The following is a 20607-nucleotide window of genomic DNA, read 5'->3' on the forward strand; positions in this document are numbered from 1 at the left end:
GGAACCAAATGTTATAGAACCTGAACTGGATTGCCCAGTGGATGAACCAAGTGGCACTCAGAGGTCTTGAGAGATGGAGGTTTATTTCACACTGGCAGGCTCAAAGGAGAGTAATCTCCAAAGGTCTGAGCCCTGAGCACAGGCAAGGGGAGCAATTTATACCTTTCTACTTCCGTATATGTGGCATTGTGGTGCATGTGGCAAACAGGGTGGGAGAAGAACCCAGAAGGGTCCCGAGGTAGGAAGGGGCTGAGATTCTCCTGTGGGCCCTATTAGCCATGTTGAATATTTTCCTTATCAATATAATTTACAAATTTACTGAAATATTTATATAGCATTATTTTTGTCCTCCTGTGTCCTATTACCCACAATTCTAGGCTTCTTTGCAGAAGTAAAAATCTTATACTATGGGTTTTTCCAAAGTATGATACAGCTCTTCAATAAAGGCAGTGCCAGGAGGCACAACCACTTGAAGCTATGAGGCTTTTATTGATAATATTTGACTTGAAGTCACCATAAAACCATGTAATGACAAGCCAGGTTATTGCACAATTCTGCCTCTGTATAAGAACATGATTCTAACAAAGCTGCTCAATAAGATTAGCATCTCATGTGCCTAATCTCATCACACAACCAAATAAACCAGTTTTGTATGTTCAATGTTGTCTGTGTTAAAAAAAATCCACTTTAACATCATATCTTAGAGAGAAACATTTAGAGCTATGGATTTCTTGTGGAAATTGTTCTCTTTATATTTCCTAGAACAATAGGAAAATCAACTCATGTCCTTTCTCCAGGCGCTGAAGAGGGAATACACTTGAAGGTAAAATAAATCCTTCTGTTGAAAGGAAACAGTGATCTATGTGCTCAGCTGCATATGCAAATAGCAGATTGAAACCTGGTCACAGAGAATTTTCTGTTCTCAACATTTGTTATACTTGACAGATGCTCCAGTGCCAACATTGCACCAGGTAAAGTGAGACTACAAGACAGTAGAAACTCCCAGTGTTTTAGCTTCTTTTCTGAACAAAAACATTAACTCAGAAACTAGGTTCTGAACTGAATAGACTATGTAAACTGTTTGTACCTTGTGGCTGTAGAAACATATGTGTTTCAGTGATTAAAATATCTCATTCCTCACTCTCTGCTTCCTGACAGACAGAAGGTCTGGTTTCCTTAATTTTATACTGGAGTTCACAGAATTTCAAAATGTTTTCATTACTTTTCTATTTCACTACCAAAGAAATAGACTATCTGAAAAATGTAAAATGTTTATTCCCAGTCATAAGAACGTCATGATGTTAATGAATGCATGTGCAAAGAACATGATCAGTAAAATAACTCAAAAGGAAATGCAACTGACAAATACATATTAGACATTGTTGACTTTGCTACTATTGAGATGAATGCAAGTTAAGACAAAAATAAGGTATAATGCACAAGCATACACTTTAAAATATAAAATGATTCCAAAGGCTACTGATATACTACATCAACTCCAGGATACTGCTGCATTGAGTGTCGATTAGTATGTTTACATGTTCACTTTGGAAAGCATTTTGTTATATCAAAGGTCATTAAAAAAAGTTTGTATGACTCACTTTAGGAAGCTGCTGGTTAATTTTATGATGATAAGCACTGGCTATTGACTTCCTCCACAAGATTTTATCCTGGAGATATTGTAGAAACAAAAGGGAAATATGGATTCCATAAGCAACTCTTTCAGAGTGCTAAGTGTGTTTTGAGTTGCTTGTATCTGGAAAATGAGTGGCTATAAACTTTGAAGGAAGGGGGTTAGTTGAAGCAGCAGTAAGAAGGAAGGCTATGTTTCTCTGCCTGGCTTATTTCACTTAGCGTAATACCCTCTAGTTCCTTCCATATTGTTGCAAACAGCAAGATTTCTTTTTTTTAAAAATTTATTTCTAAATTTTTAAATTTACTTTTTTATTTAAAAAGTTTTAAATATATTTTTTACATTTATGGTTGAGTACCACAATTTCAGTTGTTTGTGGTATATAAACATAAAACAGAATAAACAAAATAGCAGTATATTCATAGACACTAAGAAGTGACTGGTGGTTACCATGAGGAAGGGGTTGTTGTTGGGTTTTTAAAATTATATCTATTTTAAATAAAATAAATCAGAAATAATATAAAGCATTGTGTTAGCATGATTTTAAGAAAATAACCTAACATAGGCTTAGGTTCTTGAAATATTGTATGTTATCTTGCAAAGAAAAATGTAGAAAAAAATTCAGTTTGAAATCCTAGAAATTTGCTTTAAGGAGTTTTTGAAAGAAAAGACAAGTTACACAGTTTTACATGGAATGTTATTCAATAGTCAGCTGTTCATGTTAGTGGTGGAATACCCAAGTACGGCCATTGTGTATGTAGAAACTTCAGATTTCATCTTCCTTATACCTTATGCTCACTTATTAAAATCAGCTTCATGAACTTTGGTTTATGACCATACTCTGTTTCACTCCTTTTTCTTCTGCCTATATTCTATTGACTTCAATTCAGTAAGAAGTTCTGGGGAACCTAGTGGATAAGGGTTGATTCACTAACCAAAGAGACAAGATTGTGTTCATGATGAAACTTCCAATCTATCATTTATTGAACACTTAGTATTTGTCAGGTCCTATATAAATAAATATTGTACATGATATGTTCTATTTATATTATGTAAAACCAAGAGCATGGCATGCACAATGATGATGAAGGTGAAAATACACATGCCTTCTGCATAGCAAGCCTGATGTTATGTGTTGCATAAATAGCACACAAGGAACTTGAATAATGTACTGGCTCAACTGGATCAGTGGGTTACTGCAGTGCTCCTTTTCTGATGTGTGGTAGGACACTGGTGAACCAAGAACCTTGAGAGATTGGTTTGTATGCAGTCTATTTTTCTGCAAATGATTATACTCATTGCCATGGCAACCAGTCAGATGAAATATTGTTCTGAGCAGGTTATGTGACTTGGTATATGTAGATCATAGACTTATGAGAAAATGTGTGAGCAAGCTTTCCTTCTTGAGGGAATTAAACTGTGTTTGGGTAGCGAGCATTTCTTGTAAAACAGCATAAGCAGGTCTGACAAGCAATGAAGAAAATTGATCTAGACACTAAGAGTCATTGCTGTCTTGTAATGATACTGAGGGAATTACTGTTGATCTGCTTAGGTGCTTTTGTTCCCTGTTGATACCTTCAAGAATGCCACCAAAATACTAATTTTGAAAGAATTTTTGCATTCTAAGATGCATAACTATTGGATTAATGAATTCCCTAAATTCATTTTCTTATGGTATTGAGCTCTTTGCTAGCCAAAAAAGAGGAAACAAACTGAAGTAAAATCCAACAAAAAAACCCACACCAACAAAATAATTTTCTTTATGAGCCACAAAGTCTTCTTCCTCTTATAATTTACTAAACTTGATTTGCAGTCGCTCAGTTATTAGAAAAGCCATCTATGCCCTGCTTCTCAACTTCATAGCAGCTTTCTAAGTTTCTAGAAATGTCCCACTACACCACACAGCCTCACACCCACACCCACACTGAGCTAGACTGATGATACAGGCATTTCAGTAAGTCCTAGCTGGCAATAGCACAGGTCAGAACATGTATAAATCTAGAGGCAGCTCCAGAATTGGCATGAAGTCAGAGCTTGAGGTGAGCATCCAGATCAGAAAGTTTATGTAAGTGAATTGCTTCGTAGATGGTTTGAGTGGCAAGCACACTTAAGTTGCAGCTCATTTCAGTTGGCTTGTGGAATCTCTGCTGGAGATTGCACAGGGGCTAAAGCTGTGTATCTCCAAGTAACCCACAGACATTGTTATTGGTTAAAATCTCTTCTGTTGTAGCAGTGGGATGTTCAAGACCTGACTTTCTAGAAAGTATTGTGATTTCAGTAAAAGTATGTATATAAAATAATTATAGGTAGTTGTTTTAAAATATATTTCTTTAGAGAATATTTTAATTTTTTCAGGAATGGATTTTGGAAGAGCCACAAAACTGGGCAAATAGTACATCCTTCAGAAATAAAAAAGATGAAAAAAGGAAGCCTTATCTCTGCCAGAGAGATGACTGCAGTGCAAAATCACCCAAATGCTATGCAACATTATTACCAAAGCCACAAGGCAACATATGTGCTTAGAAATATTCTGAGAAAAAGAGGTCCCTCTATTGCCAAGATGGGTTAAGGGTATTCAGAGCAGAGACTCTGCTGATATTTATCACTACTATAAGAATCATTAAATAATGAATAACACACCCTTTAAATTACATTATAATTATGATTACTGTTCTAAAAATGAACACTTCCATGATTTGACCTTAAGAAATGACTGAACATTTCTGGAGAACTTCCACTTCTATTATATAAGGTAGTTGGATTATATTCAGGTTCAACAATGTTATTAAGAACCTAATATATGCAGGTGCTTTTAGCATAATGTTTTTAAATGTCTATGTTAATAATGTTTATGTAGGATGCTACTATATGGAAGAACGACCACAGTTCAGGAGTCAATTGGATCATATTTCTCCATTGGTACCAGAGCAAGACAGACAATCAGCCAAAGGCCACACTGGATGACATGCACATCAGAAGATGACAGTGTGAACAAATGCCTTCTTCCAGTGCCATAAGGCTATAGTGAGAAAATGAGTTAAATGGCTCTTGTACTAATTTAAGACTTGAATAAAGTGACTGTATATGACCTATTCATATCCACATGAAGTTTTCATATAAAATAACAATCACCTGTTAATGGTACAGGAATAATCAGTTAGCAGTAAAACTAAGGAAGTGAAAACTGTTAAAATATTCAGGAATATTTTTCAATTAAATTTCACAGCTTCTTTAAAGAAATCTGTGCCATTTCACTGACAGCTATCAAAGATGAAAAATGATGGTTGAGAAGACTGATAGAACAGAACGCAAATTTCTGCCACATTAAGTTGTAGATTTAACATACAAAATCAATATAGTGAGTAATCTATACCATAATTCTTAAATTTGTTGGGAAGAATAAGCAAATAGAATAAAAATTTGTATTACATCAATGTAATGGAAACAAGAGCTAGGATTGGCCCCAGAGTTTTAAGTTTTTCAATAATTCCATAATTTTTTCAATAATTCTATAAAATGTATATGGATAGAAAAACAGACCTAAATTGTATAGTAGGAAAAGATACTTCTACATAAGAAATTATTTTATGTTAAAAGTAGGCATCAGCATGGGTTGTTGGACAAGGGGTAGAAAAATTCAATACATTTCATTGTGAAGATGACTTAGTGTATTAAAATCTCTCCAGTTTGCAAGTATCAGAAACTGAATTCTAACTCATATTAAAAAACCGGAACTCACTTACTTAAACAAAATGCCTAATAGAAAATGCATGGCTCATTAAAGACATGACTAAATCCAAAGGTTCAAATTAGGGCATCAAGACACTGTCAAGTCCCATTTCACTGATTCTCCTTTTCTTTGTGAAGACTTTATTCTCAGATTCCTCCGTACTCCCTGTGATCACAGATATGACCTCAGGCAGCTTCAGGCATACATTTAATAGTAGAGCAACCCCATAGGAAAGGCCCACTTATTTCCCATTAGGTTGCACAGAAGTGCCTGGCTGGCTCTCATGGGACTGCTCCCAGGCATTTTACTCATTTGGGAACAATAATAATAAATAAATATCCTTTCACCCAAGTTCAGGTCACTTACACACATTTGAAGCCCATCATGTTACTGGCCAAGGAGGGTGATTCTGCAGAGAAAAATCTGAGGAAAAGAGAACTTACTCTGGGAGAGACAAGAAACACAAATGTCTCCAAGAGTTAGTCATTTAAAGACAAATACCAGACAACAAATAATTAAATTTATGAATACACTTTAAGATTGACTGTGGAAAATCAAATCATAAGTAATACAAAATAAAGTAAGTATAAAAATTTCTTAACTTTTTGAGGGAAAAAGAACTATACTAACATTAAAATTGATAGAGCAATCCTGGAAGAGAAAATGGATATGCAGACTATCAAACTATTTTTTTTCTGTGTTCAAAATGAATGTAGCCACATTTTGTGGGATTTGCTCATGTGTTACTTTTTTTCCTGATTTCGATTCTTTTGATATATAAAATTTTTTATTATTTTTAAAATCAAATGTTTAGGTTTTCTGGCCCCATCCATTGATTTTTATACTTAGAAAGTCTGTCACTATTCATGGCTTAGGTTAAATACTTGCAACAAATTTTAACAATAAAATAAGAAACAGTATGAACAGAAAAAAAGGGAATGGACTAAAAATATGATACATAAGATAATATATTATTTATCCATTAATTAGAGATTTTTAAATTATTTAAAAAATACTACTGCATTTCCACTATGAGCTAAGCACTCTTCTGGCCACTGAGTACAAAAAAGGGGACTGTAGTTCCCCTTATCGGCTATTTCACTTTCCACAGTGTCAGGTACCTGCTGTCAACTGTCGTCTGGAAGCAAATGATCTTCCTTCTGACATATCATCAGAAAGTCAATAGTAGCCTAACGTTAGGTCTCAGTGCCTACATCTTTCACCTCACTTCATCTCATTAGGTAGGAATTTTTTATCATCTCACATTATCGGAAGAAGGGTGAGTACAGTACAATAAGATACTTTTGAAAGAGAGTCCACATTCACATAACTTTTATTATAATATATTATTATAATTGTCCTAGATTTTACAGTTAGTTATTGTTGTTAATCTCTTGCCGTGCCTAATATATAAATTAAACTTCATTCTAGGTATGGATGTGTAAGAAAAATTGTAGTATATGTAGGGTATGCACTATCTGTGGTTTCAGTGGATACTGGGGATCTCGTCTTGGAAGGTAGTCCCTGCAGAAAATGGGGAAAACTACTGTACATAAAACTAGTAAAAAAAATTCTATTCATAAAGCCAACATTCTCCCAGAAAAGACAGATTATAAAGAAAATAAATGTGCAAAGTAAATAATACACTGGATAGGGATAAAAGGATGGGATGTGGCATTGAGAAAGTGAAATTTGAATGGAAATCTGAACTAAGTGAAGGAGCAAAAAAGCATAATTATAGGTGGAGGAAGAACATTTCAGGCAGGAGTCGCAAGTGAATTGCCTACATGCCTGACACACGAAGAGAGTAAACAGAAAAACACTGTGATAATAAATTAAAATGAGAAACCAGTTTCAAAATTTTAGTGAAAAGAGCAGGTCATACATTTCTGCATAGTATGTCCTCAATCATGCACAAATACATATAGAAAAAGCCTCACTGGAAAAACAGAAAATGGTTAAAAGTAAGATCAAGAGTGATTTTTTTAAATTTTCACTTTTTTGTAATTTTAGTTTTCTTTAACAACTATAATTTCCTTTAACACTAGAATTTTTATTTTTAAGGTTCATTGGATAGGGGTGGGCTAAGCAGCTGGGAGAACTGCACAATTAGAAAATATGGAAAATAAAACCATAACTTGATATTAAACACCAAATTTTCCATGTAAAATCATGCCAGGTTCTTAGTCTTGTACAAGTGAACAGAGATCCCCATCAAGAAAATATTTTTCATCCTCTTCCCAGAAGAGTTGCTCAGCCAACAAATACCCAGACAAGACACTTACTGTCTCATAGTGAGAACATCAGCCTTCTGCTTAATTTAATTTATGACTTCATAGAAACTCTCCAAATTTGAGATAATGTCTTCACATTCTTTATTAGTTTAGTGAAATATCTTAAAAGGCGCAGTTGAACCCTTTGCAGATGGCAAGCTTCAGTGCCTGAAATGGGATTACAGTTCTTTCTTTGCTGGGAATTGACAAATGGGTATCATCACATACCTCCAGGGCAGAGAATGCAGGCACAGAGATTCCATGGGGACAAATGTGTTTCAAGAGCACATTCTAGTTCTGGCAGCTTAATCAATAAATGACAACTGGCAGCTGGAACTATCAAGTAATGGTGGGTCTGGAAACTGCTCTGAACCTTTGCCTTCATATGTAGATTGCCAACTCTGGAGAGAAATATCCAAAATGTGAGTGGATCATCGGTATACTGTACAATGGTATTCTGATCATGCTGCTATTTTTATAGACAGCTTACCAGCATTGTTAGGTCTAAGCTGAAACACTTTCTCTTTACTGCCTATTGCCAGCAGGCTACCAAGGACACAGTAGGTGAAAAATAAGTGATGAGAGCTGTTCTTTCACATGTTGGATGCCTTCAGGTAGCCACACACATGTCCACAAGAGAACAGCCATGTCAAGCACTCTGAAAAGTCAGCAAAACATTTAGCAGAAGCCTACCTTTCAGTTAGTGTTGAGCTAGGATTAGACTGAACTGGTGTCTTTGCCCTCAATTTTGCAAATCAGCTTAATTCAACCTTGAATTACATTACCCTCACAGGTCCATGTGATTCAGCTGTGTGTTTATTTGCATAGATAGAGCATATATTTTCTTCTTCCTATTCTGGTTATTATTTACTATTGTTTTTGATGTTTTATGTGTCAGGGTGGTATCAGCTGCTGTAACTAGCAGTGACTACTACTTTAAAAAGTTTATATTTAGTTCAAGTTAACAGTGCAATATGGAAGTTCTAAGACAGTAGATGGATTTCCTCCTTATAGTTATTTAGGGATTCCAGCTTCTTTCAACTTGTGAATATGTCAGGTGCTAGGGCCCCCAGAACCCTCTGCATCCAACCTGGGAGAAGATAACAGCAGAACGAAAATGCCCCAACTGATTCTTACAAAGTCTAAGTTGAAACTTATCCCTTCTAGTTCCATTTCATAGGCAAAACTAGTCATGTGGTCATACTTGGTTCCAGTGGGACTGGGAAATATAGCTCTTTGCTGAACATCTTCAGGAAGCTGAAGTATGACCTCAGTGAATAGGTAAACCCCTCTCCCAGAGTGATTGATTAGGCTCTTGTCAGTATTTGGAAATCTTTGGGAGATTGTGGGTCGAAATTCCAATCAGGATAATGATTATCATCATGCTATTCCATGAGGCAGTGTGCAATTGTCCCAGTTACTATTTCTGACCCACCAGTCTACAGGCAGATTCTTGAATTAACATACTAGACACTTAAGTATTTTTCTGAGGGGTTGTTTACTCTCTTATTGATACTGTATCATAGAATGCATATTTTATCAATTAAAATCTGATAGAATATTTTAAAGGCTTCCCATAGTTTTGGGGATGAAATCTGGGTTCTTAATAGAGCTTATAAAGCTCTTCATGATCTACATCCTCCTAGTTCTCTAGATTTTCCTTTTATCACTTGCACATTTTGTGCAATGCACTAATCATGCTGGATTCTGTTCAGTCTTTTTATAGTGATTACATTCGCTCTTCAGGTCCCAACCTACAAATCACTCAAACCAAGAACTCCCCCAAAGCAGGAAGACCACCAATACCAGCTCAGATGTTCTCCTGTATCTTATCAAACATGTAGTTCCAGACAGTATTATAGCACAGATTACACTGTATTCCAGTTGTCTATTTTCATTGTATGTATTAGCCATAATATTATGTCCTTCAGAATTTGGTTAGTGAGCTTAAAATTACCCAGGGAGTCATAAAAATGCAGGTTTCTAGGTCCTACTACAGTCCTAATGAATCAGGAACTAGGGAATAAAGTAAAAGAGCATCTATGTTTTTAACAAACAACCTGGGTGATCTTGATGCACAGTCACGTTGAGAACTATTGGCTAAAGGGTGCCTGGAATCTAATAATAGCACAGCAATTCATTAAATTAATGGACAAGTAAATAAATAATGTTTCATCAGAAATAGGTTTTCAGAGATTATCATATCCCTGTAGTTGGTTCTGTCTCCTAAAACACAACAGTATGAAACTTTGCTAGAATAATCAGATGCATAGAGATACGGAATGTGTAGACGTTGAACTCCTCCCTGCAATATTTTTAACAACTGTAATTTGATCTGAATTTCTGCATTTTACATTGAGTAAAATCACTGAGAAAACAGAAGACTAATATATGTACCAGGAAATAATAATATTCATATTCTTAATATATAGCGGTCTTTTAAGAATAAATAAGAAAAAAGTCATCTCTCAGGACATGACTGCCAGTGACCCACAAGTTTGACCCAGGCAATGGGAAGGCCCTCACTTCCTCCTTTATCCTTGAAATATATGTTCTGCCCACTATTCCACAGCCAAAAAAACAAATAATCCAAATGCAAAAATGGGCAAAGAACCTGAAAATATATTTTTTCAAATAAAAAGGCATTTAAATGGCTAATAGGTATGTGAATAGCTGCTCAGCATCACTAATCATTGGGGAAATGTAAATCAAAACACAATGAGATATCACCTCACACCAGTCAGAGCAGCTTTCATCAAAAAGATAGGAGAGTGCTGACAAGGATGTGAAGTAAATGGAATTCTTGTACACTGTTGTTGAAAGTATAAATTGATACAGCCATTATGTAAAACAGAATGGAAGTTTCTCAAACACTGAAAATAGATCTACCATATGATCTGGCAATTCCACTTCTGAGTTTATATCTGAAGGAAACAAAATCACTTTATAGCCAAGACTGAAACACTCTTAGCATCCTTCAATGGATATATAGATAAAGAAAATTTAGCATATAATCAATGAGTTATTATTCAGTTATATTAAGAGAGGAAAGCCTGCCATTTGCAGCAACATGGAGGGTCCTCATAGTTGGAGACTTCCATATCCCTGATTCAAAAAGGGACAGGACTAGCCAGCACAAAATGAATGAAGATGTGATTGAACTCAACACCACTGTCAATTAACTGGATTTAATCAGCATCTACATACTAATTCATCCAACAATAGCATATTCTACTCAAGCACATGGAACAGTCACCAAAACAGACCACATTCTGGGCCATAAAACATGCCTTAACAAATTAACTACTGTACGATGCAGAGAGAAGGGGGGGACCTTAAATGCATATTACTAAGTGACGTAGCCAACCTGAAAAGGCTACTTACCACGTGATTCCAACAATTAGGCCTTTTCAGACATTCTGGGAAAGGCCAAATGATGGAGGCCTTGAAACATCATTAGTTGTCAGGGTTCAGGAAGAAGGAGGAATGAATAGGTGTGGAACACAGAGGATTTTTAAGGCAGTGAAATTACCCTGTACAATACTATAATGATGAAGATACATCATTCTACATTTGTCCAACCCCGTGGAGTGTACAACACAATGAACACTAATATAAACTAGGGACTTTGGGTGGGCATGGCTTGTATGTGAAATCACTGTACCTGCCCCTCAAAGTTGCTGTAAACTTAAAATCACTTTTAAAAAATAAAGTCTTACAAATAGTAGAATGTCCAACATAAGGGTGTTCATTACCAAGTTATCTATAAGAAAGAAATTTAAAAATAGCCTAAGAGTCCCCAAATGGGAGATTGTTTAAATAAATTGAACTGTATATAGAAACCCTATAGAGCACCATGCTTCTAGATCAGACAGACCATGTACAAATACTGGGTGTTTACTACATAGCCTTGTACACCTTATTTTCATTCTCCAAATTTCAGTGATAGCAGTAGACTTACCTTGTAGACCGATGTGTGCATGTACTATGTCAGTGCACTTAGAACACTGCCGAACAGATAAAAAATTCTGGAGAAACATTAGCTAATTATGAGTACATAGCAATAGTTTAAAATTGATTTGATAGCATGAGCAAATATTCATGGGCATAGTAAATGAGAAATCCAGTTTCAAAAGAATGTATCTATAGGATTGCCTTCATTTCATGTTTTAAAAATATCCTCCCTCTCTCATTTCCCTATTCACCAATATTTTTGCAGTGCTTAGAGTTGTACTACAGAATTGTGAATGATATTTTTCTGTATAAGTTTTGATTTTCTGTAATGAATATAGACTGCTTTTATAATCTGCAGTGAATATAGACTGCTTTTATAAGTAAAAAAGAAAAATAAGTGGGCCTACAATGAATTCTGCTTTATCTGTTCAGGAAACAATATGTTACTAGGTAGTGCAACTGCCAAAGGCCCTGGTCCTCTCAAAGAATGGGGAACTGAGCAGTGAGACTGTGGACCCCAAGAATACAACTCTGAAAGAAGGCCTACAGTTGGAAGACAGTACTTTGTGTGAAGACAGAGAGAAACCTTTGGAACTCCCTGCAGCTCTACATCCCCACAGAGACTCACAGGGCCAGCATCCTGCAGACTTCGTACATTTTTGTCATTCATGTCAGACCTGGTCTGCTTTCAGTTTGACCGGTGGCACTTGAAAATGTACATGACTTCTCTCTCCATCCTGTAACTCATCTGTAAAATGGAGATAATAAAAGTCTTACCACTTAAGTTGGTTTTGAGTATAGTACCTGCTATGTAGTTAACAATAAATGTTATTAGTATTAATATGTCTCACCTTATTATAAGGAGGGGATATTTAATTGCTCCTTTCACTTTTCAGAATTGAACAAAGGAAAGCTTGAGATTAAATTGCCTAAGTAAATATGACACTAGATAGAGAAAGGGGATATAATTTGTTTAAGAAATAAACAACTTGTGACCTAGCAATTACTCTATAAAATTTTTTTTGTTAAAGCAATGTTTGGTTTCTGGACAAAATGTGCCAATGACCTGAAGTGCTGATATCATAATTTACATTTAATTGGTAGAGTTTGACAGGTTTTCTAGAGCTCACTAGATAGTTAAGCCCTAATCTTCACATTTATTTATTCAACAAGCATTATTATGTATCTGATACTCTTCTAGATTTCAGGAATATAAAAACAAATAACATTGCTCCTCCTTCTCAGAAGAAAACCCTTACGTGGTAGGGATAAAATGTATAGATAAATTATCTTAATGCTATGGTATATATAAAACTTGAATAATGCCCAGGCTACAGAAAATAATAGAAGGAATGATTAATTATTTGGCAGTAGGAAAATTCAAGGATGATTTTTTGGAAAAGATGACATGTGAGCTAAATTTTCAAGATGAATAGATATTTACAGAGTGATAATGGGTAAGAGGGAGATTCCAGGAAGACAGAGTAATAAAAAAAAGAAGTGTCATGGGAGTACAAAATGGAGCATTTGGAAAAGTACCAAGTCTGGAATAACCGGAGTATTAGAGAAGGAGGGTGCTGGAAAATGGAATTAGAAATACTGACGTGGCCAATTCCAGTCTTGAGTTTCATGTTAAAGTTTTAAAGTTCGCCACAGTAGCAAAGTGCTTATTGATGTTTTTAAATATACGAGCAATATGGTCACCTCTGCATTTTAGAAAAATTATTTGTCAAATGTGGAGATTGTTAAAAGTTTACTTTGGGTGAGTTTATTATTTAGAGTATTGAAGTATACGCAACTGGTGTTGCTTATTTGTAAAGAATACATACAAATAAAAGTGTATGACGCTGGACAGTGTAAGTAACCTCTATGTGCTTAGCTTCATTGGTTATAAAGTGAAGCAAAAAACATGTTCAGTCTCAGAGGGCAACAGTAAAAGTTAAGTAGGTTCATATATGTAAAGTGCCAAGCTTAGTTCTTGGCATGTAGTAAGGATACAATACATGAAAGCTAATTAAATCATTAAGGCTAAATGAATAAATTTATTTCTTAAATATCCACAACTTCAGAAAAAGAAAATGTAGAGAAGAATAAAGCAATAACAGATTAATAGAGGAACCATCTTCCTAAAGAGGATTATAAATAGAGTCACAAAAATTCTAGAGTGAATAGTGTTGTGCATTTTATGGTTTTATTTCCTCCCCAACTGGTTAAACTTGCATTTGGCAAGGAGATTTAAAGAAGTTCTACAAATTCTTCAGTAGAAAACATGGAAAAATTTTTAATCAGACTTTGACATTCACACACATTCGTTTGCGTGCCAAATGCAGTTTCTCCTTTACATAAACACCAGATTATTGTTTGCCCAACAGCTTGGAAGTCACCAGGTAGAAGCACAAAGAGCATGTTTCAAGCTCAGAGACACATTGTAAAGGGTGAATTGAACTTTGTGGGAGTCCTCCAACTCTCGTGATATTTTCTTTGGCCTCGTCCCCAGGATGCTTTATCCAAAAAAGAAAAAATAAAACAAAACCACAAGTTCTCACACCTACTTCATGTATATTGGAATCAAACTGCTGAAAAGAAAGAAAATTAATTTTCATATGGAGAGTAATGCATCTATGAAATACAGTTTTGTAAGTTACACAATCTCAGAAAATTTTTAATGGATAAACTAACTTCTATGGACTTAAAAATTATATTATTAAGTTTACTATATTACATTCTCTGTGTATATAAAAACCAAGAAATCAGCAATAAATATATTTAATATAATGTGAACATGATTAAATTTCATCATGTTAAGTTGAATCTGGTGTTTCATATAAGGATTTTATTTAAAAAGAATATATAATTTACTATTTAGAAGTTATGTAGAAAAGTATACAATGATCAGTATATTTAAATGGTTGCATACATCTGAAAGTATTCAACTATACAATTAAATGAGGATGGATAAAATGTTAATAGTATATATGGTGCCATATTTCTACATTTCTTTATTTCACAATGGAAAATATTGCAATTTGCATTTAAAAGCTCAAATTTTCCTTTTAAAATGGAAATATAATGCAAAGAATTATTTAGAGAGAAGCTACCTTAAAATGCAAAGATTTAAGCATTTCGATTATTATAGGAACTGATCTGTTTCAATGAACAAAAGAGATGTCCCAAATTATGAAAAGAGATTTCTTTCCCATTTCAAGAAATGCAAAACCTCCAGTAATTGTGTCTCGTACAGTAATGCAAGTTCTGGAAATGTGGATATCATGCTGAGAAACTATATGAGGAATATAAAATTCTATTCTGAACATGTCAAAAATCTATGAATTCCATGTAGTTATTAAAATGTGAGTGCATCAGCAACATTTATTTTCTTTGTATGTTTTCTAGTTTCTATTGCTGTGTAACAAATCACTCCAAAATTTAACAGCTTAAAAATTCCGTTATGCTCATGGATCAGGGTGGGGCTCAAAGCGCAAGAAGGAATGGCTTTCCTTTATTCCGTATTATCTGTAGGCTCAGCTGGGAGGACTGGGAGGCTGGAGGTAACTCGATAGTATGGTTTTCTCTGGCATATAATCTCTTACATGTGTGTCAGTATGGACAAAACAGTCTATGCAAATATAATTTTCTAATTTATAAAACTAAGGAAATAATACATAGTGTTTTTCCATAGTTGTTTATAAGATATATATGTACAAATATGTGTATATACATATGTACAGATTTATGTGCACATATATGATAACACTATGTATCAACTCATATTTCCTAAAATGAACTGGTCACCTTTACTTATTTGGTAGGAAAATTCTACTTGTCTATTAACCTGAATTCATCTACCTACTAAAACACTCTGTTTCCAACTTAATAAGTATTAAGAAGTAGATATGTATGTATGTATGTATATATGCATGTATGTATTTTAATATAACTCACGTATGCATGCGCTAAATTACTTTTCACATTCTAAATAATTGCCACAAGCCAGGGATTGCAGGGTTCAGAGAGTTGGGGGATAAGTTATTCTTTGGTTAGGATTCTGTTGGCAATTGGCGATCTTACAGCTTTTCACTCATCAAATAAGTCAGTTGAGGTAAGATCAATAATATGAGAAAAGGGATAATTTCATTTTTAATACTAAATGGGACAGTATAAGATAATGAATGAGTAAAGTTTTGGCTCTGGAGCAGAATGCTTGCATTCAGAAGGTGACTCCACAAGTGAATGTCGACAAGACTGGACAATTACTTAACTTTGCACTATAATTCTCACATCTATTAAGTGGGGATAATAATGATACCTACATCACAAATGTGAGAAATAAGTTACTACATGTAATGTCTTAGATTAGTAAAAGGCATATGATACACACTCAGTAAATATTATGTATAATTATTGATATTATTTTATAATATAAATTAGGGAAGTGGAAGAATATTTTTAAGGTGAAATTTTATTTCACAGATGTATTACACTGCTGAAAATAAGGCATATGATTGTAATTGTAATCCTTTCTTGCACTTTTATTTCTTCACATTGTTGAACCATCCTTACAATGCATTCATGGATTTCTTGGCAGTGTTCCTAACATTAGGTGGGGAGAAGAGGTGACTTTCAGATTCTTCTTTGTCCTATTCTTAGAGTTTTTTCACCTAACTTCTATAAAAATGTTTGATTACATACAATATTCTAAACATTGTCATAGTCCTGGGAGATACGGTAATAAAGATATAGTCTATCCTCACAATGCAGTCTCAGTTTTATGGGCGAGAAAGGCATGAAAAAGACAACTCAATATGGTGATACTGCATGACTCAAGATGAGCACTAGGAATTTTTTGTTTTCAGTTCTCTGGCTGTGCATTTCTCTCTCTTGACCATCCATACACTCATTCTCTGCAAAATCTACTCCCTAGCCTGTCTGAGCAACTCTTATCCTTTCTTTAATAGTTGGTTCTTTTGGTAGCTTTCTTTGTAGAATTTCTCTGACATCTCCAAGCAGAATTAAGTTTCTTGTATTAAGACAGAACATTTCATATGAGAATGAATTTACAAGTATTTGTAATTACAGTGCTAAGAAAGACAAAATTTTGAAAACTTACGGAAATATTTTTATTATGTCTTCTGTGCTTCTGACACTCATATCAATAAGAAGTTTTAAAAGGAATGGAGACAATCACTAATGTATCATTTTCTAGTCTACCCACAATTCTCTCAACTGACAGAGTAGGATTTTTGAGAACATTGTTATTTATAGTTTTCAGCTTATGTGAACTACTTTTCAGATAGTAAAACATTATCACCCACATTGCTATATTAATATTTTGAAATCTCAAAACCAAATATAGGTTCCTATTGCTTCCATTGTGAACTATTATTTGTGGTCAAAACCTAATTAGGAGCAATTCCTACAGCCCTAGGTTTAGAAATATGTGCTCATGACTTTGCCTAACAAATATGTTTGAATTCTAAATATACTGTTGCTCTTCCAATTAATTTAAATCCTGCATTTCAAAATCAATTCATAAACTTGTACCAGATGCTTAGATCTATTCACAAAATATGTTAATAAGTAAAAGCACTAACCACCGAATGTATTGATTGACACATTTTAGATACATGTGGCCCCATTGATATCATTTTGTTTCACAGAGGGCATACATATTTCATGATAATTTATTCTACTTTGCTTCTTTCAAACGTCAGCACACAGTCTCAGTTACTTCCTTAATCTTATAAATTTTACATGACTCACATTTCCACAGAGACTATCTTAAATATCTCAGAGTGCATCTCCTAATATGACTATCTCATAATGTGAAATACATATGAATGATTCAGGAATCCTTATGTGGAGTGTCTGTTTTGAGAACTGTTATAAAATAAAGCTGTATGTGTGCTAAGTGGGTACAGAGTCTCAGGCTGGAATGACCAAAAAATTCTGGAGAAGGATGGTGGTCACAGTAGCACCACAATGTGAATATATTTACTGCTGTGAAATTGGGCACTTAAAAATGGCTCAAATGGTAAATTTCATGTCAAGTGTATCTTTCCACAGTAAAAAAATAAGATAAAATGAAGAAGTGTGTATTAGGTCTCAGTAATATTTAAACAAATCTAAAGTTGTAACAAAAACGTTTATATGTCTGTAAATCTGTATTTATAAAATGTGTACATCTCTCTTTGTCAGTTATTTTTACACAGGTGCATAGATTCCTGCATTTTACCTTGAATGATCATTAGTGCTTTATTATAAGCCGAAGGAGTTGAGCCACTGTGGAGAGCACAGACAAACCAGTTCCTATCTATCATTAAGGATGTTAACACAAAGAAAACAGCATAAGAATATGAAAATAAAGGGCAGAATGAAGTAATGGCTATGGTTCAAGTGTAGAGAAATCATCTGGGCAGTCAGCAGAAGGTGGGACTAGTTCTGACTGTGGAGGAAATTGGACCAGGTCATCGTGCATAGTAGTAGTGAAACCTAGATGTAAATGACTAATAGAATTGATGGGCAAGAGGTAAAGGATGGTATTTGAGAAAGAAAGAGGAGAACAAACAAAGTCACAGAATTAGGAAAGTGAAGAGTCAGAAGGGCGAGATAACTAGAACACAAGCTGTGTGGAGTAGATGCTGAGACGTAGACTAGCTGCAGGGAGCTGTATCATTGAAAGGGCTAGATCATTTACTGGATTTTCTGCAACTGGGTTTTCAGATAATGTTGAGCCTCAAAGAGTGGGTAGAGCCATTATGCCAGAGAATTGATCTGATGAAATAAAATTTTCATTTAATTGATTTTCATGTTATTAATCTACCAAGATAGTAAATAGGAAAGTGGAATTGAAAACATGTATCCTTTATTTACAAGGAGACAGAGATCAAACTGAACATCTGCTATGTGCCAGGCACAGTTAAGCGCTTTGAAGATCATGAAATGCATCTTGAGATAGCTCTAGATTATAATTCAATTAGGCCATTTCTTTAGAAATCTGGTTTCTACACTCTTATGAAGACACATTGTAGGAGAATAAACTTTTAAGTGGAATTTCTGCAGGTGCTAATTATGATACCCCTCTCTGTTATGAAAATAAAAACTATTCAGGTTAACCCACATGGCTTTAGGTAATATTTAAACTTGCATCCAGGATTATTCGATTCTAACAGTGCAAATTATAAATTTTATTGTAGAAAGCCATATTCTTGCCATAACAAATGGAATGAACTATCAGTATTCTATTAGATACACATGTATAAAGATCTATAATTTATTCTTCATTACTCAGTACTATCATGTATTCTACAATTAAAATCTTCTGATAAAATGCCTGCATATTCTATTCATTAATTTCAAACCATTTTCACATTGGATTTATATTATAAAGATATGTTTATTTTAAAGTATTTAGAAATAAACTAATAATGAAGAATCAAAATTATTATTTCTGATAAAATGTTCAGTGAACTCAGAATACAAAAATACCAAAAAGAGTACCGTATTTTTTTCTTTACGCTGTTTAGATGTTTAAAGGTTTCCAGTAAACGTCAAAATAACCCATGCCCTATATAGTAATTAAAAGGGTCTTACTGCAGAAAGTGACCATGAAACATGAGGAACTGGCAATCACCTTATGTCAGGAAAGTTTGCAGTATGTTTATTGGTGGTTAAAATGCAATTTTCCAGTAGTGCTTTCATAAAACCAAATAACATTTATATAATCTATCTAGCTAAAATGTGAAATTTCCACTCAACCAAAAGTATTTCCATGCTAAAAGCACATCTATTTTCAAAACTGAATTCTTCACTTGCAACACCTCATACATGAGAGTTTGGCCAGCACTGTGGCTGGTAATGTGGAGGGAGTGGCGAGGACAAAAACCGTACCTTCTGCTTTAGAAGAAAATAGAAAACTTCCTGCCATCAAGTCCAGAAAATTGTACTAAACAATTCTGGAAGGAAAATAAATGAAACAGCCATATGTGCCCCTGGAATATCTCTTTCCACAAGTCCTGCTCTTTGGCTTCATGACAAGCCAAAGATATAGGGTCACAGCTTTTAATCTTGATAAGGTGGCAGGAAGGGCTAGAAATACCCCATTTTTGTGCACATATGTGAAGGTGCTTATAGTCTGTGTTAGAATTTCAACAATGGTTTTGCAAGACTCTGAATGTGGTCTACTTGCTCATAATATCCAAGATAGGAAGAGAGAAACCATCTGTTGGATTACCAAGGTAGAAATCACATTATAATGCCAGAAATTAAGCATAAGGTCTGAGTCAGTAGGACCATCACTGCAGAACTGTCACAGGCAAAAAATAAACTCTGACAAATGTGCTCCATCCTCAGATAACATTCAGTCTACCTCAGCCCAAATATGTTTACTTCAGTTTATGGACTGAATAAAATTGTTAAGTCCTTTCTGTATGATGTCTAAAATTGTCTGGTGTCAAATCAGTGTTGGAGCAAGAGTTGCTGCTCATTAAAACTAAAGTGCTTTATGTCATCATGAAAAATAGAGTCATCAGTCATCTGTGTCCTGCTTTAAGGAAAAATGTGTGTGATGGTTGAGCTCCCTAATGCACTTAGATCTCCAAACTGATGGCTAAATGAAAATAAAGTATGAGTACAGCAAGTAAAAGAGAATGATTTTTATAGTGTGATATAAGCTAAGTACAGGTGTGGATTCCATTGGGTGCTAAAAGCATGCTGTGAGTACAGAAATAGAAAAATTGGTTAAGACTCTGATAACTCCATGAAATAATAAGAAATATATATATGGTCTCTGCCCCTGATTCTTGCACAGGGCTCTGAAACCCTGGTAAATTCCTAAGTGATAAGAGCACTAAGAGCATCTTTTGCTCTAATGAGGCAACTCTGGGTGAGCTTCTGGATGCTCCTAGATGGGGGCCAGTCACCCAAAATACCAAGCCATGTTTAGAGACTTGGAATTTTCACCTCCACCCTTCATCCTCCAGATAGTGGAGGGGGCCTGGGAATGGAGTTAATAATTGATC

This window comes from Manis javanica, chromosome 9, assembly GCF_040802235.1.
Source record: "Manis javanica isolate MJ-LG chromosome 9, MJ_LKY, whole genome shotgun sequence".
Lineage (NCBI taxonomy): Eukaryota > Metazoa > Chordata > Mammalia > Pholidota > Manidae > Manis > Manis javanica.